Source organism: Lissotriton helveticus, chromosome 8, assembly GCF_964261635.1.
Source record: "Lissotriton helveticus chromosome 8, aLisHel1.1, whole genome shotgun sequence".
NCBI lineage: Eukaryota > Metazoa > Chordata > Amphibia > Caudata > Salamandridae > Lissotriton > Lissotriton helveticus.
The window spans coordinates 1,328,532,713-1,328,556,213 of record NC_136069.1 but is presented as its reverse complement, the minus strand read 5'-3'; positions in this window follow the sequence as shown (position 1 = coordinate 1,328,556,213).

Sequence of the window (23,501 nt, the reverse complement as noted above, 5' to 3'; positions counted from 1 at the left end):
TGCTGCTTTGTGCACGCAAATGCAGGGGGGTACCATAGGTACCCCCCATGTGCACCCCCCACCCCACCTTCACCTTCACCCAGGGGGCCCGCAACGGGCCCTCTAAGTGAAAGTCCGTATGCTTTTCCACGGCGGGAAAGCCGCCGTGGAAAAGCATGCCTTTCACACCATCCTAATATGGCTGGTGGTGTCTGATAGACACCGCCAGCCATGTTAAAGCTTTTCCGCCGTGGTCGGAAGGCGACCGCGGCGGAAAAGCTGTGGACGGAATGCCAGACCCACCCACCATCCTACATCCTAATATGGCGGTGGGTCTTTCGAGGCTCCGCGGCGGTTTTCCCGCATCCTCCGGGCCGGTGGTGGCTTCCGCCGGCCCGGAGGATGCGGGAAAACCGCAATCATAATAGGCCCCTCAGTTTGGAGAAGGTACTTATGACTGCCAGTGCAGAGGAACATGCAGATCGACAAGCAGCTGATATGAAGGCCTGAGTAGCCCAGAGTGAATCAGCATTGAGCGTGAAGAGTATGCAAAGACACAAGAAAGAGGCTCATAAAGTGAGGTGTTCAAAGGAAAAGAAGTTGTGTTTCCACTATAGATTCACCTTTCCACATGAAAGCAAATGTCCTGCCATCAGACAGAAGTGCAAAGGCTGCTTGAAGGAAAACCATTTCATATTGGTCTGCCAAGCGAAAGAGAAACTGAGTGTGTCACGACAAGAAGAGAAAATGGATGCTAGAAAGCTCCATTACTGCTCTAGCCACTCACACAAGGCCACTTGCAACATCAACTGAGGCAAGTGGAAACCAAATCATCATCCTCAAAGTCATCGTCCAAAGATTCCTCAACTTTATCAGTGAGTGACAATGATGAAGATGGATGCGTGATGAAGATGGTGGTCACCGAATGAGGAACATAAATCTAAAAGGAATCACCATGTGAAGCAACCAAGTTCATTTGGACATAGCCCTAATATCATGCTCAAAATGAATGGGTGCCCTATAACATTTATTATAGACAGTGGTGCATTGATAAACATCATGCTAACCGAAAAATACAATGAATCATCCCTGACATCACGTCTTACACCATTAAAAACAAAGGTGTACACATGAGTAGCTTCCTCCCCACTGCAGAGTCAAGGATCATTTGTCACGACCGTGCGACATACACAAGCGACAATTCATGTCCTACAAGGTACTCCGTTGACTGCTTGCTTACTCAGTTTCCGTACTGCTGCTGACATGGGACTGATCTCTATTAACTACAACCTAGATGAACACTCTGGTATAGTGAGTCAGTTCCCCTCATTGTTTTATGGACTTGACAAGTTTAAGACAATGAATTTTAAGACAATGAAGGTGCAGCATCACCTAGATAAAGAGATTCGCCCTGTTGCCCAGCTACACCACCACATTGCTTTCCACTGATAGGAAGCCGTTGAAAAGGAAATGGAAGCACTGTTAAAGCATGACATCATTGAACGCTCAACTAGTTCTACGCCATGGTGTTTCACCCATTGTAGTGGTGCCAAAAAATGACAGTGAAGGCTTACTGCACATCTGTGTTGATATGCGCTAGGCTAACAAAGCAATCGAGAGTCATCCAGGTCCACACATTGCGGACATGATCGCACAACTGAATGGTGCCAAAGTCTTTTCCAATATTGATTTGAACAAATGCCACCATTAACTTGAGCTGGAAGAAAATTGTAGGTACATTACTACTTTGTAGACTCATGTTGGTTTGTTAAGATATAAAAGACTCCGCTTTGGTGTGTTGTCGGTGGCAGAAATATTTCAGGATGTAATTCATCAAGTGATTCAACCCGTCACACGTTTTAAACTACATGGACGATATCCTGATGTTTGGGGCTACACAAAAGGAACATGACAAAGCACTCACACAAGTGTGCCATCTGCTTGCTGATGCAGGTCTCACTCTGTGAGTTCCACAAAAACAGACTAAAATTCTTTGGCCATGTCTTTCTGAGAAAGGAATTACTCCTGACTCTGAAAATGTACTAGAATTGTCATTCACTTGTCCCCCAGATGATGTGCCCAAGCTAAGATCTCTTTTTAGGCATTGCCAGTGAATTTTCCATGTTGCCACCGTGAGTAACCCACTGAGAGACTTAACAAGATGGAAAGTTCCATTTGAGTGGTCTTCTGAATGTGATCAAAGATTCAAGAAAATATAACATGAATTGAAAATGCGACTGAAATGGCCTATTTTGATCATAAACTGCACACTGAGATTGTTGTAGATGCAAGCCCAGTGGGGTTGGGTGCAATCCTTGCCCAACACAATGGACAGCCAGATGCACAGAGGCACATTGCGGCCTATGCTACCAGGAATCTATCTCAAAATGAATGTGCTTACTCTCAAATTGAAAATGAGGGATTAGCAGTAGTATGGGCGTGTGAACACTTCCAAGTGTTTCTGTATTGAAAGTATTTCAACCTTATCATGGACCACCAGGCATTGCTCACTATTTTTGAGAATCTAAAGGCCAAGATGCCCCCTAACATAGAGAGATCACGGTTGCGATTACAAGAGTACGACTACACCATTGCCCTTAAGCCAGGGAAGGATCAAAACCCCACAGACTACTTTTCACGAGTGCCGTTACAATGTCAGAGAACAGCATCTAAGGCAGCAGAAGCGTATGTTAACTTCATAGTAAGGTCTACCACACCTGCAAGCACACCTACAGCTTTATCTAGTGACCAAATCATTGCTGCCAACAATGCTGATCAAGACATGCTCACGCTCAAAGACATTATTGCAATGCAGTCATGGAGAAAGCATACTCGACCTCTCACAGATTATGTTGAATATCAATAGTTTAAGACTGTTTGGGAAGAACTTTCCATCATGTAAAATGGTATTGTGCTGAGATGGTAGAGGAGAGTCATACTTGAAAGCCTGCGGAAACAAGTAATTGCACTAGCACACTAAAGAGACCGTGGCATTGCTGCCACCAAGGGAGTCCTCACGTATCGAGTGTGGTTTCCATGCCTTGATGAATGGGTTGAAAGCTAACTGAAAGAATGTCATCCACTAAATATGTCTGCCCTTCCTAAATTGATGTGGGAGAGACTAGCGGTTGACTTCATATCATGGTAGTTAAAGATGAGTACTCATATTTCCCCTAGTGGAAGATTTATCGTCAACCACCTATGACAAAATTATTGAGAGGCTAGATGATATTTTTAGCGTGGGGTGTTTCTTCCATTCTTAAATTTGACAATGGCCCATCCTTCAAAAGCACAGAGTTGAAGGACTTCCCTGGTCTTTTAAACATTAAGCATCAGAAAAGCATATCTCTTTAGCCCCAGGCAAATGGCGTGGTTGAGCTATTTAGCACGCTGCGCTAGAAAGGATTGATCGCAAGTCAGTGCTGTCTCCAGCCCTGCTTACAGATCTACTCCCCATTCTACAACCGGAGAAAGTTCTGCCAACTTGTTGTTCAGGAGAATCCTTGGAGCAAAGCTTCCACAATGGACCACTTTCTGGTTAATCGATCCAGATAAGGTTTGTGTCACTGACACTTCTAACAAGAAGAAGGCTTATGCCGATAAACGCCGATGCGCTCAGGGCACAGTTTTTCAAAAAGGAGACTGGGTCCTTGTAAAATATAGGGAAATTAAATTTGTTTTATATAGCGCACTACTGCCAGGCGGCATCTAGGCACTGCCAACTGATGAAAAGAAAAGATGGAAAATATGGTCTAAAAGGGGTTAAAAGAAATCTATTGCTTAACAATCCATGTTTTCAGGGCTTTCCTATAAGAGCGAAGATCTGTACAATTCTTCAGCAAAAGAGGAAGAGAATTCCATATTTTTGCTGTACAGTAAATGAAGCTCCTGCCTTCCTATAAGCACTTTTTATCCTGGGAACCGTCATATTAAAGGCTGGGGCAGACTGCAAGGTACTAGATTGATAGTACCGGATACATTTTTGCTTCAAAGATTCTAGGCCTCAGCCATTCTGAGATTTAATAACAATACATAGAGCTTTAAAATAAAATACGCTTACAAATAGGCAGCCAATGGAGCGGAGTCAGGGCTAGGAAGCCGGAATGATTCTTGGGAATCCCTTGTCAAGCAAAAATTGACTCTTAAAACTGATGATCTGTTTGGCGCTTAGCCACTAAAGGTTGTGGCCAGTAAAGGACACATGGTGACTGCTCAGCGACCTAGAAAGACCATAACGAGAGACTCATTGTACTCTATGCATCTGCCTCGATGTTCCCCGGCTCTAGACTGCATGAGTGAGGCAATTCCACCTGAGAGCCCAAGACAAGCACCTTGTTCTTCATCTGAGATGCCAGATGAGGATGTCCTTCCTCTACCTCATTCAACTCTATCTGGAAGACTGGTGTGAGCACCTCAACGACTCATTGAGGCACTCCAATATATAGATGTTATCTGTACTAATAATTTAACAAGGGAAAATGTTGTGTCGTGTACTTTTGTGCACAAAGACTCTAGTGGTCCTCTGTGAACTCCTTACAAGCATTTCGTAATCAATTGCAAGGTATCTGGGTGCGGTCAATAAAGTTCATGATGCAGAACGTCCAGCTAACGGTTGCATGAAGTTGAATAAAGACATACAAACCAGAGCTGCATGTGTGGTGTGGTCCTTTGCATGCTCCCGGGCTGGGGGGGACGCTACAAATCATATCTTCTAATTGAGAGCTGCATGTGTTCTTTGATGTATTTACTTTGCTGACATCGTTGCATTTTAATTACAGAGTTATGTTGTTTTTGGTTTGGGAATCGCTAGCTATTTAGATGCCTCACCCTGTCAAAATTGCCCCAGCACCTTCATTTCTTGGAAATACTTGTGCGGAACACCAGGCCAGGTGAGTTTGGGCAAAGCATTATTCCACCTGGGGATACCACTCTACCTGACAAATTGTTGGACCCATAGGGGCATATTATCAAGCGGCAGCGATAATTATCGCTGGCCGTGCTTAGAGCGAATTTTCTCATCGCCGGCTATCGCTGGAATTTATCGCCATGCTAGCGCTGTATTAACAACGCACAGCGCAATGGCAATAAATATTCCAGCGATAGCGGGGGAAATGGGCCAACATCGCTGAAAATCCAGCGATGTTGCATGAAAAATGGCGATAACCTTGCTGATACGAACCTGTGGTCCTATCACCATAATCCACTCCGCATGTAATGTGTACATAAGTCATGATTTTTGCAGATGTTTGAAAGCAGCGTTAATGCCGAGTTAGCGCACATATGATTATCGCTTCGCCGGACGGGGCCTCGTTGTAAATATCGCGATTCCCCATTAGCGATATTATTCCATGATGTTTTGTGAGGCACGCCTCCTTTGCATCTCATTAACGATGCAATGCGAGATGTGTCGTAAACGGGTGCTAAGTCATTGAAACACGTACTAGCGTGTCCTTGTAAATAATGCAATACATTTATCGCCGCTTTTCGCCCGAAAACGGACGATAAAGCGGCGAAAATTGTATTGCCATCCCTTGATAATATGCCCCATAGTCTTTTTATTTAAAGATACAACGAAAATATGGGCCCTTTTTCAAACGTACCTATTTTACAACATTGTGTAGAATACTCCTTTCAACTTCATCACATGATACCTAAATTTCAGCTATTCACTCCTTTTCACAACAGTCCTCTTTGAGGATGAAGCTTAACTCTATTAACATAGTCTGTGTAGCATAAGGGTCCTACTTCCAGCTTCAGTAGTGCAGTGACCCAAGATGTTAAGTCATTATGAGATTATCTTTCTAGAGCAGCTGTGGACAACGCACATAAAGTCGATAACTATTATCAAACACTTTCCCTCATAAGAAAAACCTGACCTGTTGGCTTTGCCAATGCTTGTATCTGTTTTCAACATATTCACAATCTGAACTTCCAAAGGGAGATTTTGCAGGAATAGAATAATGCTATTTGCAACCTTCGGAAACAGTGACATCTTGCCCCTGTCTTTTTTACACCAGTGCAACATTTTGTTCTTCGGAAAGCTATCTGGCACCCCCTGCCGGTCGCCCTTTAGTTTTGCCTTAGAACAGTCCCCATGCGTATATTCGAGATTGTAAAACACACTCACTGTAAATTCAAACACAAACAATTGTCTCAGGTGTGCACACGCTATTCGTTAAAGGACCTTGCATTGCTGGACCCTAAAGTGATTTACTTAAAGGCCTTTTGAAAAGGTGGCCCATTCCTGCACAAAATAATTTGTATATTTCTGAATGTTAGTAGCATATTTATTATATGCGTGCAGGGGAATTGATGCAACAGCATGCTTCCTAATGAACTTTAAAAATTCGTCTGCTTGCTAAATTTACACAGCCACGTGTGGTATTTCAAACGAACACACTTCACCTTCTAGTTTTTCTGTTCCGCATGATACAAAACATATGTATTCTTTAATTGCAATTGGCACAGTTATTGCTTCTGTCTCTCATCACTGCTTTCACGTTCAATCTGAACCTCCGCGTGGAAGTATCTGCAAATGCTCAGTTTGCAATGTTGACTCAACTTCCCATCTTGGGTCATATGACTTGATTGATAGCTCATGTTAGCTTTAATTTCGATTTTCTTTCATCTATGAGCCAGTGGGAGGGGCTTCTACAGAGGCCTTCCTGGTGCTCCCTTTAGAAATATCCAATACCTTGAACCTCATCTGACTTTTCAATCCCAATGGACAAGTTGCACATAACAAATTTGATTTATAACTCAAACAAAATAAAATATTTTAAGTGTAAATGTTAGAAGCAAAACCCAGAAATGACACGTTTACAATTGTTCATTTTACAAACATATTTCCAAACGTAGGTCAAATGCGCTGCTGGATTAATATACTCATGTTTATTTACTCTGCACGTGGCACCCAAAACTACGCATAAGTACAATGTATGCGACTAAATGTGCTCTTTAAGTATGTAATGACAACAACACAAATGCACATCACATACACATAATAGGCATAGGGGAGTGCAAAAGTGCGGCACACAGTGTATCTACACACATAAGAGAAACAACTTTTAGCGATTTATAATGGTTTGGAAATTCAGTTGCTACATGATTTGAGCAATTCACTTGAAAACAAATGAACAATTTGCAAGGTGTAAAATGCTCAATACAAAACTTCATTTCACACTCTTTTTAAAATGAAGGACTTAACATATATGTGACGCATAATAATATGTGACGAAAGGAATACAAAATAGATCATTGTTTTCTCACCCTAAGTGTGTGTGCTGTGGGGACGGGCACCCCGTAGGCCTTGGGGGTCACAGCATACATGCGAGGCATACACACACAGAGGGGACACGCAGACGTAATGCTGGTCTGGACGGAAAGTGCCGTGCCACTTCCGCCCGTTTATTTTATATCTCTCTGGCCACGCCTGGCCAGAAAGTGCAACAATGTGTGCTAGTGCTTCCGGGGCTCAGGAGAGACCCTCGGAGCACTAGAGCGCTACATCCCTTCCCAACTTGGATTTTGAAAACTTGGATTGAAAACAAAAGTATGTATAGTTCAGCATCTGAAATCAGCCAGCTTCTGGCTTGGCTTTGGATTAGGTCTGAGATCATACCTCCATCGTCCTCGGGCTGGTACCTGATCAGCTCTCGGGCTGGATGTTGAAATGCTTGCTTCGCCCTGGTCTGTAGTGTTCAGAGGTGTGTTTTCATCATTGGACCTTCCGGCCCCGGTCTCAGACTCATCTCCTGCCGGTTCTGCTTGGTCAGGGGTGCACTGTCGAGCAGCCGGTATTTGTTTGAACCAGGAGACATTCCTAGTTACTTCCTCTCCGTCCCGGCGAGCTGTGACCGCAGTGCCCCGCGTTTCTTTGACAACCCACGGCTCTGGCTCAAACATTGTGTTGAATTTCCCTCCGGGCCTTCTGGTCCGGATTAGCACAGTCTCACCTGGTATTACATTTCGGGACTGAGCACGCCTTTTGTGGCTTGCTTTCTCATTCGTTCTCCTTCGCCGTTCCTGAGTGCGCCCAGGGAAGTAGGGTGTTGGTGCCCAGTTGTCGGCCATGGGAAGAAGGTCTATTCTTGGTCCGGCAAACATCAGCGCCCACGGTGACTGTTGCGTGGTGCTGTGGGGTGTGCTTCTATACTCCCGTAGAAACAGTTGAAGAGCTTCCTCTGGGTCTTTACCTTCAGCGGTGGCGATTCGCAGGATCTTGTTGGTTGTCCTCATGAACCGCTCCACCTCCCCGTTTGCTTGGGGCCATTGGGGCGTGATTCGGTGGTGCCGGATGCCCAGGTTGTGGAGGAACTCTCGGAACTCACTCCCCTGGAATGGGGGCCCATTGTCTGTCTTGATGACAAGAGGAATTCCAAACATGGCAAAGGACTTACTCAGGAGTGGTCGGATGTTGGCAAAGCTAGTTGAAGTGGCAAGATCTACAATCGGGTACTTTGTGTAATTGTCAATCAGCACGACAGTGACTCTCCCATCCGGGAAACTTCCAAAGTCTAGACTGAGCCAAGACCACGGCGAAGGGGCATGTTCTTCTGTGATGATTGGCGCGGGAGCGTCCGCAGAGCTGGTTATCTGGCATGCTCGGCACTGGCGCACCACGGTGTCAACAGCTTCTTCGAGGTTTGGGAACCAGACCTTCTCTCTCATCCTGGCCTTCATCCGGCGGGTGCCCTGGTGTCCTTCATGCGCTAGGATGGTCGCCCTTTCTTGTAGAGTCTTGGGGATGATCACCCGGTGACCTCTGAGGATGAGGCCATTGCTTGCCTGGCTCAGGTCATGTCGACTCTCCAGAATTGTGTCAGGCGTGCACGGTCTTCCTCGCCCCACGTGCTGACATTTCGCAGGAAGTTCTCCCAGGACCCCGACTGTATGGCATCTGCCACTCGCTGGACGACCACGTCGTTCACATACTCAGGGTCAATGGCGTCTGCTGTGAGGGCTTGTGGGCACGAGGCAGCCGACAGCATGTCTACAAAGTCTTCAGTGGGGCCTTCAAGTTCTGTGTGTCGGCACTCCTCTGGTCCGGGATGTCTAGATAGAAAGTCTGCGGGGTTCTTTGCCCCAGGGCGGTAAGCGAGGTCCATTTGGTACTGCTGCACTTGGATTGCCCAGCGTTCTATCCTCGGGGGTGGATGAGGAGCGGTGCCCTTGAACAAGGGTATCAGAGGTTGGTGGTCTGTTATCATGCGGAATGGGTGTCCTGAGATGTATAAGTGGAAATGGGCACATGCCCACTTCACTGCCAGGGCCTCTCTCTCGACCTGTGAGTACCTTGATTCAGTCGAGGTCAGTGCTTTGCTCGCAAATGCTAGCGGCGACCATGTGCCGGGTTCGGTTTCTTGAGATATCAGGGCTCCTAGACCAACCGGGCTGGCGTCTACTACTATTTCGGTGGGTTTGGAGGTGTCAAAGTAGGCCATCGTGGTGCTGTCCAGCAGTGCTGTTTTTATCTGGTCGAATGCTTTGGCTTCGATCTCTGTCCATCGCCATGCGTTCTCTTTCTTCGTTAGGTTCCTCAATGGCTCCGCAATTGTGTCCAAGTTGGGGATGAACCTCGCACAGTACTGCGCCATCCCCAGGAAGCTTCGCACTTCCGACGCCGTGGTGGGTGCAGGGGCATTCTTGATAGCCACTGATTTGCGTGGGTCAACAGCGACTCCTTCAGATCCGAACACGTAGCCGAAGAATTCGATGGACTTTTTGAAAAATTGGCACTTGTCTTTGTGGAGGGTTACGCCATACTGTGCTAGCCTATGTAGCGTCGCCTTTAGCCGGTGGTGGTGTTCTTCGCTCGTCTTGGCATGGATTAGGATATCGTCGCTGACGTTCAGCACTCCTTGCAGCCCAGAGAGGATTTCTTTGATAGTGTTCTGGAAGATCTCAGCCGCAGATGAGATCCCGAAGTTCAACCTCTTGTAACGTCTCAATCCAAGGTGCGTCGAGAAGGTTGTGATGTATCGGCTTTCCTCAGCTAGCCTCAGCTGGTGATATCCTGCATTGAGGTCCAGTTTGGAAAACCATTGGGCGCCGTTCAGGTCAGTCAGGATGTCGTCGACTGTAGGTGTGAGGTGTCGTTCACGGCGAATGGCTTTGTTAGGGATCCTCATGTCAATGCAAATTCGGATTTTTCCCGGTTGTTTCGGTTTCTCAGCTATGACCATGGGGGACACCCATGGCGTCGGTCCGGACACCTTCTCGATCACTCCTTGTGTTTCTAGCAGGTTCAGTTCTTGCTCGACTGCGGCACGCAGGTGAAATGGCACTCTCCGGTGTCGGAGTGCAATTGGTTGCACCGTGGGGTCTATGTGGAGCTTGATGGGTGGGTGCTTGATGGTGCCAAGGCCTGTGAATAGCTTGGGGAACATTAGGAGGATGTCTTCAACCTGCAGCGCTCGCACCGCGTTTGCGAAGGCAATGAGGCCTAGGTCTTCCGCCGTGTTGCTCCCTACTAACAGGTCGGCCTCTTTGTCGATCACATGGAACGTGGTTGTGACTTCCTGGTCTTCTGCCTGGACCTGCACTACCATCTTGCCTCGCAGTGGGAGGGGATCCTGACTGCCATAAGTGAAAATCCTGGCTTTGGAGGGAACGAGTGCGGGTTTCGGATTTAGTGCCTTGTAATGCTGAATTCCCATCACATTCACCGTGGCTCCGGTGTCGATGACTCCGATCGCTGGCGATCCGTGGATCTGTATCTGGCACTTGGGTTGCGGTCGTCGGTTTCTCTTCAGCTCCTTGACGAAAGACACGAAATAGCACTCGTCTTCATCGTCTGTAGATGAGTCATCGTACTGCGGTTGCTGTGATCTGTGTGACCTAGTGGAGCGTGACGTTGAGTGCTCATCTAGTGACAGTTGTTTGACTGCTCCTGCTGCTGATCGCCTCCCCGAAGGGTTCCGTCCTCGGGGCCCTCCTCTACACACGCTGGCAAAGTGGTTGGGAATGCCGCATTTGGAACACGTCTTTCCACCTGCTGGGCAGCCATCTTGGGTGTGTTCATCCCTGCCGCAGTAGCCGCACGGCGTTTGGCGTCGTGTTCGCGTCGGCCCTCGACCTCTGCTTCCTCGGTTCGACATGCGCACAGCATCCACCCGTTCTGTTTTGATCACTGTTCCTGTTTCACGGTGTGGGTTAAGGGCCGCCTCCATCGCGGTGGCGCGGGCGTCAGACAGCTCATGGGACCGTGCAAGGATCAGGATTTCGTCGAGGGATATTCGCGGCTGTCTCATGATTAATGTTCGTAGGTGTTTGTTTCGACAGCCCTGGATGAGTTGTGCCGTGACTTCCTTCTTTTCGTCGTCTTCGGTGCACGTGCTTATCAGATCTCTTAGACGTGCGTGAAACGCGTCCATTGTTTCCCCTTCGCGTTGTTTGGCTTGTCTGAATTTGAACCTCTCGTAGTGGGGGTTCAGCTGGGGGTCGAAATGGGCGTTTAGCGCGTTGACGGCAGCATCAAAGTCATTGGCGGCACCTGTGTTGGGGAGGTGTCTAAACAACTTGTATAGTTCTGTGCCTCCGAAGTGGAGAAGTAAGGAGCGCTTCACCTCATTGTCTTTCTCTCGGGTAGCTGTGAAGTAATTGTTGAGTTGCCCCAGCCACACTGCCCATCGGGGCGCTGCTGTCCCTGGGTCAATCAGCTCGCTGAAAGGCGGTAGTGCTTGTAACTGTGCGTGTGTGGAGGGCGTCGGGGCCTGAGCTATAGGGGGCGCTGCCACCTGTGGGGCACCTCCGGTGGCTCCTCCGGTGGCTCCTCCGGTGGCCCCTCCGGTGGCTCCTCCGGTGGCTCCTCCTTGGCCTTGAGACATGCCTGCGGGGGCGATGTCCTAATTACTGTCCTGGTGCTGGTTTGGCTTGCCTTGTGCTTGTTGGTCCTGTGTTTGCAAGGACAGTTGGATTGCCTTGTGCTTGTTTTAATTTTATTTTTTTCTCCTCGTGTGGCTCGGTGTTCCTTTGGATTGCTGCGTGCACGCTCTGTCGGTGCCTCTCTTCCAGCGTCTGGTGTTGCCGGGCCTGCGTGCTGCCTTTCTTCTGCTCGCGTGCTCACGCGATGCCGGCTTGAAACCTGTGTCGGCCTCACTCGTCTGCGCATGCGCGCACTTTCCAGTCGGCCGGCCGGGCCTTTCTCCAGCGCTCTCTCGCCTTGCTTCAGAGCGTCGCCGATACCGGTCCCCACGCAGCTCCTTGCATATGCTGCTTACCGGTAGGCGATTTCTTTCTTTTCTCGTCGCTGGGTCCCTCGTGTTGGTGCTGGGCCGGCGGTCTAGGCCGCTTCGGGGTTCGGCGTCTTCAGCGCCTCCGTCCGCTGTTTCTTTTGTGGGTTTAGGTGGATCCCATCCTCGTCGCCAGTGTGGGGACGGGCACCCCGTAGGCCTTGGGGGTCACAGCATACATGCGAGGCATACACACACAGAGGGGACACGCAGACGTAATGCTGGTCTGGACGGAAAGTGCCGTGCCACTTCCGCCCGTTTATTTTATATCTCTATGGCCACGCCTGGCCAGAAAGTGCAACAATGTGTGCTAGTGCTTCCGGGGCTCAGGAGAGACCCTCGGAGCACTAGAGCGCTACATGTGCTATGTTATTGTGTACATTCTCATTTTTACTGTTTGTGAAATGGGATTGAGATTTTATTGTACATAAATACCTGCTCATAAAAACATGCAATTTGAACAAAGTGAACGTTAGGCATGAGTCTAACTGAAATTACTTTTATTTATCTATTTATTTATTTGCAGACTTCTATAGCAAGAACCAGACCCCGAGGGGTATCAGAGCACTTTAGAGATCTTAACTCTTTCCGTGCTGATGAAGGAACCGCTCCGTCATCAGCTGCGGTGGCGCTGTGCTGATGACGGAGCGGTTCCGTCATGGACCGCCCGACGCGCCTGCGCGGCACTGATTTCACGCCTGCGCGGCACTGATTTCACGCCTGCGCGGCACGCGTTCTATTAAGCGGGCGGGGCCATGACGGAACCACTCCGTCATGAGCACAGCTCAACCGCGGCTGGTGATGGAGCGGTTCCGACACCAACATGGGCCTGCCGCGCGGCCCCCCGCCCCCTTAGCGCTGCGGCAGAATAGCCGCGGCAGCGATGTGGTTAACACATCGTTACTTTAAGGGATACAATAGAGTATTAGCTAACAATACATGATTAAAGTTTGAATAACAGAGAGGCATGCAGTTTAAGTAAGTAGATTCATAAATAGGCAATCAAACCTTTATTTCAACCCAATTATCGACATGTCTTAGAATTGGGATGCTGGGCTCTTTTAAGCCAAAGTCTGAAGAATTTTAAAGCCTGCAGACTTTACTACTGTATATATGTAGTGGCTGCTATCGGGCTCGATGGTGAGACGGGGCAGGACAGGGGAATGGGTGTGAAAAAAACTTTTTTAAAAACACTTACCTATGATAGCCAGCCGGCCCCAGGCTCTCCTCCATCCTCTTCTTCCAGATCCGGTCTTGCAGCAGGATACAGGAAGCAACAGCTTCCAGCTCCCAGGCTCCTCATAGCCAATCATAACGCTGCAATGCAGCTTTGTGATTGGTCTGAGTGCTGTGGATCGGCGCTCAGCCTGGGAATGGGGGCCTGGGCATGTTCTCCATGCAGAATATGGGAAGTGCGTATAACTGTTTTGGGCGGCCCAAGATGGCTGACCAAACAGTCATGTGCACTTAGGAGTGGGCAAACCACTCCTCCCCTGCTCTGTTGACCTCGGAGCAGCCCAGCCCTGCCCAGAAAGCTACCGTAGCAGAAGAAAACATAAAATGAAACTAACTCGAGTTAGTATCATTTTATGTTTTCTGCTGTGGAGCAGTAGGGAGACGCTCCTCCGCCTTAGAGGAGGAGCCGCCACTGCTGTATATAGCTACTGCATAAACTCTTAGCTTGGACTTTGACGAACAGAGCCTTCTTGTACTGTTGCCCAAGAATTTAGTAGAGCATCACGGTGCAGATCCGACAGGCGCCACCCCTATTTCACTTCAAGTTGCAAGGTGTAAAATGCTCAATAAAAAACTTCATTTCACACCCTTTTTAAAATGAAGGACTTAACATATATGTGATGCATAATAATATGTGACGAAAGGAATACAAAATAGATCATTGTTTTGAATGAATGAATGAATGAATGAAAATGAATGAAAATATTTGTAAAGCGCACAATGGCCAAAACGGCTTCCTGGCGCTGGGAGCTCTAAAGAACCGGACAGACAGGGCCAGGAGGATTAGCGGGGGTAGGCCAGGGCAAACAGAAAAGTTTTTAGCGCTTTACGGAAGTGTGAAAAGATAGGGATCGAGCGCATAGAAAGAGGAAGAGAGTTCCAGAACCGGGGGGCAAGAACAGAGAAACGGGTTCCACCAGTGCGAGATTTGTGAAAACGGGGAACAGTGAGGAGGGCAGAAGATGATGAACGGAGAGTGCGGGCAGGGATGTGACGGGAAATCAGAGAGTTGATGAAAGCAGGTGCAGAATGATCAAGGGCCCGATAAACAAGGCACCCTAATTTGAACAAAGATCTCTGAAAAATGGGCAACCAATGAAGGGATTTAAGGACGGGAGTGATGTGATGGGTTTTGGGCAGATGAAAGATGAGACGGGCAGCCTGATTTTGGATAGCTTGTAAGCGGCGGGATTCATAGGCAGGAATGCCAGCGAACAAGCTATTGCCATAATCAAGGCGGGAGGTAATAAGGGCAGAAATAATGATTTTAAGAGAGTCAAAAGAAAAGAAACGAGAGATTTTCCGGATCATCCGGAGGGAAAGAAAACAGGAGGACACCACGGCACTGACCTGGCCATGCATGGACAGGTCCTGTCTGACCTTGATGCCCAGAGTTTTAACGGAGGGAACGGGGGTGGGAGGAGGGGCAAGAATGGAAGGCCAGAAAGCAGGGGACCAGGGGCTGGATGAGCCGCCAATCAGGACAAGCTCAGTCTTATCTGGATTGAGCCTGAGGTGGTTGGCGCTCATCCACCCAGAAATAAAGACCATGGTGGAGTGAAAAAAGGATAGCGAGTGAGAAGAAGAGGAAAGATCAAAGACGAGCTGGAGGTCGTCAGCGTAGTTATACACAGAGACCCCCAGCTCAAGAAGGGAAGAGATAAGAGGGTGAATGTAGAGAGTGAAAAGAAGGGGAGAGAGGGAGGAACCTTGGGGGACCCCACAGGGCACCGGGAGGGGGGAAGCAGAGAAGCCAGGAAGGTGGACGGCTTGAGAACGACCTGTCAAAAAGGAAGTGATCCAGGAGAGGACAGAGCCTCGTATGCCCGCTGCGCTGACACGGTCCAAAAGAATGTTATGGTCGACCGTGTCAAACGCAGCGGACAAGTCGAGGAGGATCAAAGCTTGGGGAGAGTTGACGTCGGCCTTGGCTTTGAGCTCGTCAAGGACGGCTAACACCACGGTTTCGGTCGAGTGACCCGAACGGAAACCGGCTTGGTGAGAGGCCAGGAGCTGGTTCTGTTCAACATAAGCAGAGAGACAGGAAGTAACGTAAGATTCAAGAATTTTAGAAAGATAGGGAAGAAGAGAGATAGGTCTAAAGTTAGAGAGAAGAGAAGAATCAAGACCAGGTTTTTTAAGGATGGGAGAGACAATAGCAGATTTAAATGAGGAAGGGACCAATCCAGTGGAAAGAGAGGCATTAAGAAGGGAGAGAGGGGTATCAGGACAGGAAGAAAAAAGGATTTTGAGAATGCGGGCAGGGGCACAGTCAGTGGGGGAGCCAGACTTAATTTTAGTGAGCAAAGCTAGAAAAGAGTCCAAGGAAAGGGGGGGAAAAGAAGAAAAGGAACATTTAAGCGCAGAGGGGACAGAGTGAGGAGGAGTAAAAGGAGTGATCAAGATGTTAGATTTAATTTTAACAATCTTCTCGATAAAGAAGTTGTTAAGAGAAGAGCAAAGAGCCTGGGAGGGAGTGAAGTGAGGGCAGGCACGATCAGAGGTGGCCAAGTTGTTGACCACAGAGAAAATTTCTTTAGGTTTGTTAGCCGAGAGCGCCACTTGTTCGGAGAAATACTTGATCTTAGTGGCCAAGATGGCCTTCTTGTACTCCTTAAGAAGAAATTTATATTTGGCCTTGTGGTCAGGGCAGTAACCACGGCGCCAAAGGCGCTCTGAGCGTTTTCTCACCCTAAGTTTGTGTGCTATGTTATTGTGTACATTCTCATTTTTACTGTTTGTGAAATGGGATTGAGATTTTATTGTACATAAATACCTGCTCATAAAAACATGCAATTTGAACAAAGTGAACGTTAGGCATGAGTCTAACTGAAATTACTTTTATTTATCCATTTATTTATTTGCAGACTTCTATAGCAAGAACCAGACCCCGAAGGGTATCAGAGCACTTTACAGATCTTAACTCTTTCCGTGCTGATGAAGGAACCGCTCCGTCATCAGCCGCAGTGGCGCTGTGCTGATGACGGAGCGGTTCCGTCATGGACCCCCCGACGCGCCTGCGCGGCGCTGATTTCACGCCTGCGCGGCACGCGTTCTATTAAGCGGGCGCGGCCATGACGGAACCACTCCGTCATGAGCACAGCTCAACCGCGGCTGGTGACGAAGCGGTTTTGTCACCAGCGCGGCCCCCCCGCCCCCTTAGCGCTGCGGCAGAATAGCCGCTGCAGCGATGTGGTTAACACATCGTTACTTTAAGGGCTACAATAGAATATCAGCTAACAATACATGATTAAAGTTTGAATTAACAGAGAGGCATGCCGTTTAAGTAAGTAGATTCATAAATAGGCAATCAAACCTTTATTTCAAACCAATTATCGACATGTCTTAGAATTGGGATGCTGGGCTCTTTTAAGCCAAAGTCTGAAGAATTTTAAAGACTGCAGGCTTTACTACTGTATATCAGTAGTGGCTGCTATCGGGCTCGATGGTGAGACGGGGCTGGACAGGGGAATGGGTGTGAAAAAAACTTTTTTTAAAACACTTACCTACGATAGCCAGCCGGCCCCAGGCTCTCCTTCATCCTCTTCTTCCTGCTCCGGTCCTGCAGCAGGATACAGGAAGCAACAGCTTCCAGCTCCCAGGCTCCTCATAGCCAATCATAACGCTGCAATGCAGCTTTGTGATTGGTCTGAGTGCCGTGGATCGGCGCTCAGCCTGGGAATGGGGACCTGGGCATGTTCTCCATGCATAATATGGAAAGTGCGTATAACTGTTTTGGGCGGCCCAAGATGACTGACCAAACAGTCATGTGCACTTAGGACTGGGCAAACCACTCCTCCCCTGCTCTGTTGACCTCGGAGCAGCCCAGCCCTGCCCAGAAAGCTACCGTAGCAGAAGAAAACATAAAATGAAACTAACTCGAGTTAGTATCATTTTATGTTTTCTGCTGTGGAGCAGTAGGGAGACGCTCCTCCGCCTTAGAGGAGGAGCCGCCACTGCTGTATATAGCTACTGCATAAACTCTTAGCTTGGACTTTGACGAACAGAGCCTTCTTGTACTGTTGCCCAAGAATTTGGTAGAGCATCACGGTGCAGATCCGACAGGCGCCACCCCTATTTCACTTCTACAATAGTCTGAAGACTTTCCTCTTCAGACAGCATCTCTTTACCCCATGACCAATGTTTGCCACTCTTTTCTTCTGACCCCCTCACTGTCATCAAACACCTATACATATCTTTCCCCTTGTGTACAGTTCCCTGTTGCATTTTGCTAAATCCTCTGCCTAAATGTAAATTTAGTATACAGTTTAATTCCTTTACAACGTTGTTCATGGTTCTCTATCCTATATGCCACAGAGGCAGATGTTACAGTAAGTTAGGTGAATAGTTGTGCTTATGGAGCACGCATGAAACATGTGAGAAGTCTTATCTGTGTCTTCCCTGTAACAAGATTTACCAGATACAATCTTATGTGCCTGATCATTAGTCAAATTAACAATTGAGCTTTTACTCCACCACCCTTAAAAAGAGGTAACCTTTCGCTACCTTCAAAACTTGTAAAGGAGATGAGTATTTTGATTCACCCTTTTTAACTCTGATGGGTTTTTTAAACATGACACAATCACCAACAACACAATCTTTCAAACCAGATTTATGTTTTGACCCAAAATATTTCTTCTGAACATCCTGTCACTCTAGAACAGTGTCCTTCGTTCTGTGTTTATCAGTGCAAGCAACACAAGGTGATTTTCTTGCCTGTAAATATTTCAACCAATCTAGACACAGATTACCCTTTGGTTCTCTTTTCTTCAATAGGTGAGAAGGGGAAATCCCTGTGGTGGAATGTGGTGTGGTTAGATAAAACCAGATTATATGTGTGCACAAAGTCATCTAAGGATTAATTGCAAGCTAAAACAGATTGTATCCCCTCCTTCACAAATCTATTCATTCTTTCAACAAGACCATTGGAAGAAGGGGAGTACAAAGCAACCTTAAGATGCTTAATTTGATATGAATCCAGAAAATCCATCATTTTAGCTGAGACAAAATGTGTGCCATTGTCTGTGACAAACTCTTTAGGACTACCTTCTAAGTTAAAAATTGTAGTAATAAAAAATGTTATCACAGACATAGTACTGGGAGAGGATGTGAATTCATACCCAACACATTTAGAGTGATAATTAATCAATACAATGATGTATTTTTTATTAGTCGGCAAAATCTCAAAAGGACCAGCAAAATCCAATGCCAATTTGAACCAAGCTTCCTCTAGGACTGGAATTACGTGTAGAGGAGTTTTAGTAGTTTTCCAATGTTTGTCAGACAACAGACAAGTTTGACAATTACTGATCATGTGTAAAACATCCTTAACCATGCCAGACCACGAAAAATGTTCTTTCAATTTTCTGCATGTGCAGCCAACACCTAAATGTCCCTCATAAGCCATTTGAATGAATCTATTGCGTAACAGAAGAGGAGGACTACATAAACCTGACCTCACTAACATGTCATTGACTATAGATAAATCACTAGAAAGCTAGGCAAACAGTTTCAGGGAAGTGGGAAGGGGCCGTTCTTTAGGCCAGCCATTTACAACCATGTTTTTGGCAGCTACAAGGATTTCATCTTTAATCATGGCATTCATCCAATCTTTGCGAGAAAAAATACCTTGCAAGGTGAATATATCCTCTATGTTGGCTACCAAACATGCAACTTTATTATCCAAATCATGAGCAAGATCTCTGGGCAAAGGTAGTCTAGAGAGGCAATTTGCACTCACATTGCGGCCACTAGCAATGTACTTGATCACAAAATTATATTCATGCAAGCGGGATAAATGTGAACTAATCTAGCTGAATCTTTCCCAGTCCCATTACCATTCAGGAGGTGCAACAGTGGTTTGTGGTCTTACATTTTTCAACCGCCCAGGAACAGGCAAGCTCCTCTCTCTTTATGGTGCTGTAATGCAATTCAGCTAGGTTGAGTGCTCTTGAGGGAAAACCAATGGTCTATTCCTTACCATCTATCGATTGGGATAATACAGCACCTAAGCCACGTTGGCTGACATACACTGTCAGAAAACATTTTTGCCCAGAAGTGAAAGAGGAAAGTACAGGGGCATTGACAATTACATCACCTCCGCGACCTATACGGCGCATCAGGTTTTCTAACATTTGATACCCTAAGAATACTCTATAAACTTCCCGAAAATGCGTTGTTTAAATATATACAGATACGTGTTTATTTCGTGAACAAAATGAAATTAAAGGAAATTTTTGATTCAGAATTATGGACCTGCATTTACGGAGAAACAACTAACGATATAATTAGCTTGGGGTATAAATGTTTATGTCAACACAACCCTGATGACTGTATTAAACTTGCACAAAAATGGACTACTAACTTGGGTACGCTAATCTCTCCGCATAACATATTTACCTTTTTTCATAACAGTAACTCTTTAACCCACTCTTCTAGCTTAAAACTTCAATCGTATAAAACAGTATGTCAGCTATACTATATGCCACTCCATTTTTACAAATGGTCTGGGAATAATGCATTTTCTGAACGCACAAAATGCCCAAAATGTGACTTACTAGCTGCTGATTTAGTACATATAACTTTTTCATGCCCGGTGTTGCAGAAATTTTGGGATGACGTAGAAAATGTGCTGAAACTGAAAAAATTGATTTTCGCTAAACTAACTACTGAGTTGATTTTTTTGGGAATACAACCAAATATCACCGCCACAAAGACTTAATGTTTATTTTAATTTCCTGTGCTAGATTGATAATTGCTAGGGCTTGGATCTCAGATAAACCACCACTGGTAAGTGAATGGTGGCTTTTGATAAATGAGATACACGATATGGAATTTTCCTCTGCAAAATTTCGTGGGAAACGATCACTGAAGAAAGTGAACAAAACATGGGACATTTTGTTTCCTTTTAACGAATGAACGTTTTTTTTTTTTCCCTACATAAGATTTTGGAAAAGTTCCTATTTCTCCGTTTTATAATTTAATGATCTGATTTATATTCTTTTCGTGCAAGATTTCAATTGTTTGGTAGCAAACTGATTATGCTGCTTAGTAAATCTGATGGGTGATAATTGCCGACCAAGGTCTTCTCTCGGCTAGGAAAACAATGAACTTGGCTAATAATATCGGGGAACCCCTATTCAGCTGATTGACTTTTTGGGTTTTGACTCTAGCTATTTGCACACTCAATAATTCTCAAAAATGAAAATTATGTAACCTTTTTTTTTTTTCGTGACCTATGGTATATTCCTTGCTTACTGCTACTTGATTAAGCTTTTAAGGAATTGTGTGTACTATAATTTTTCTGAAAATGCTTTACTCTGTAATGAATGATTGCTTGTGCTGTCAATAAAAAATAATAAAACAAAAAAAAGACAATTACATTTTTAATCTCTTGTAATGCTTGGTCTGCATCTTTATGCCAACTGAATGGTGAGCCCTTCTTGAGTAATGAATGCAACGGTTGCACTACTATTGCATATCCTGGGACAAATCTTGATTAATATTCGGTCACACCCAAAAAGGATTATTTTGGGTACCTCAGAAATTGCTTGTGACAGGGACAACTTCGGTTTAATACCCGAGGCAGAGATAGTGTGACCTAAATACTCAAGATTGTCTCTGAGAAATTTGCATTTGTTTAAAACCAAAGTGACTCCAGCACTCTTAAACATACACAACACTCTTTCCAATAATGATAAATGTTCATCTCTAGATTTGGAAAATATAAGCACATTGTCTTGAAAGGCCTGTATTCCAGTCATCCCAGCAAGTAGCTGATCATTAAACGTCTGAAATACACTGACCGCAGAGGCCAAACCGAAAGGCAGCCTCAAAAACATATACATTCCAAATGGAGTGACAAATGTTGTGAGGTCTGTGGATTCATGAGCCAAAGGAATTTGGTGATATGCAGATCGTAAAGCTAATAGACTAAAGAACTGAGCACCACCAATATCTGGGGGGTCATTTGCAGCGCACACAGCCTACCTGACCACACGCCAGCACTCTGCCTCTGCCCCTGGGTTGCCAACGCTGTAAGTCTCGCCGCCATCGACATCCAGGAGCGGCTGGAGACTACAGCTCCCAGTGGGCTTTGCGCGGACTTCCTGTCCCCGCTGTTTTCGCGCCCGGAGGCGCTACAAAGCGGAGCCTTGACCTTGGTGGAGGGGGGGTCATTTGCAGCGCACACAGCCTACCTGACCACACGCCAGCACTCTGCCTCTGCCCCTGGGTTGCCAACGCTGTAAGTCTCGCCGCCATCGACATCCAGGAGCGGCTGGAGACTACAGCTCCCAGTGGGCTTTGCGCGGACTTCCTGTCCCCGCTGTTTTCGCGCCCGGAGGCGCTACAAAGCGGAGCCTTGACCTTGGTGGAGCGGGGGTCATTTGCAGCGCACACAGCATACCTGACCACACGCCAGCACTCTGCCTCTGCCCCTGGGTTGCCAACGCTGTAAGTCTCGCCGCCATCGACATCCAGGAGCGGCTGGAGACTACAGCTCCCAGTGGGCTTTGCGCGGACTTCCTGTCCCCGCTGTTTTCGCGCCCGGAGGCGCTACAAAGCGGAGCCTTGACCTTGGTGGAGCGGGGGTCATTTGCAGCGCACACAGCCTACCTGACCACACGCCAGCACTCTGCCTCTGCCCCTGGGTTGCCAACGCTGTAAGTCTCGCCGCCATCGACATCCAGGAGCGGCTGGAGACTACAGCTCCCAGTGGGCTTTGCGCGGACTTCCTGTCCCCGCTGTTTTCGCGCCCGGAGGCGCTACAAAGCGGAGCCTTGACCTTCGCGTCGCGGGACGCGCGCGGGCGACGCCGGGCGGAGCCCGGGCAGAGGGCGGGCCGTCTGTGGCCGTCAGGGGCTGGCTGAGGCTGGGCTGGGCCACGTCCCTTTCTTTCTTTTCTTTTCCACCAGTTGTGAGGACATACGCCCGGCGCCTGTCCCCGTTCTGTTGCCCTAACCATGTCTACCCGTTCAGGAAAACCACTCAGGGGCGAAGTTGACAGGGGATCAAATGTCGCGAGCCCTGTCATAGGATCAATGGACAGTTTTATCACCAGGGTAGCGGCGGTGATTGAAAAGGAGATCGCCATGTCTGAGCGGCGTCTATCTGAAGTATACCTCCCCTCAAGACGTTCATCCTTGGGGGCAGTTGCACAGTCGCTCACACCTGCCATTGTCCGGGTTCAAGCGGGTACCCCCCCTAGTGTGGTTGGTGTTTCTTCAGAACCCCCCCATTCGTCTGGTATAGAGCAAAACATAGATAGGCTGGAAAATCTGGCCGCTCTTCTACCTATAGTTACAATGGAAGACGGTGACCCTAGTAACCTGTCCACATCATCACCACCTATCCCGACAAGTGATGTCGTCAGAGATCCTGAGTCCCCAAAATCGCTTGCACCCCCCATAGTTACATCAGACGGGAAGTTAGTTGGGCCTTCACCTATCACCGTGACTCCTGATATTAGGCAGGTGTTTCTCCCCGTAGGTAAAAAGTTGCGCAAACGCAAGAAGGGTAGGCTAGTGAGACAGGCCGCCCTCTACCAAAGAGTAAGGAAGTCTCCTGTATCTAGTACGAACATTACAAGGGGTGCTCCTATGCTGAACGAAACAGATACAGAAGGGGGTGTACTGATCCCTCCCAAGGTGTCACATTCAGCCAAAGTCCCAAAGACAACTGATTTAGTAGCAGTTGAAAATACTCTGGAGAAGGTATATACCCTCTTAAAACCGTTACTAACACAAGTCAAGGGCCTAGGAGAGAGGATTGATAAACTAGAGCAGTCAACCCTGGACGGGTTTCACTCACTTAAAACAACAATCAAACAAACAACTAGAGTGATTGGAAATAAGGACGTGGGTGCAAAGGGGAACGAACTACCAGCTCATAGTGGCCCCAAGCCCCTAACATCTCAAAATAAAGCTATTCCTATTAGTCCACTAATCCCAACTCCCAAATCTCCTCCCCATACTAAAGCAGGCCCTAGTCACAAGGGACTTTTAGCACATACAGAGCCTGAGAAACATAAGTCAAAGCCTCTTCTACAAAAAC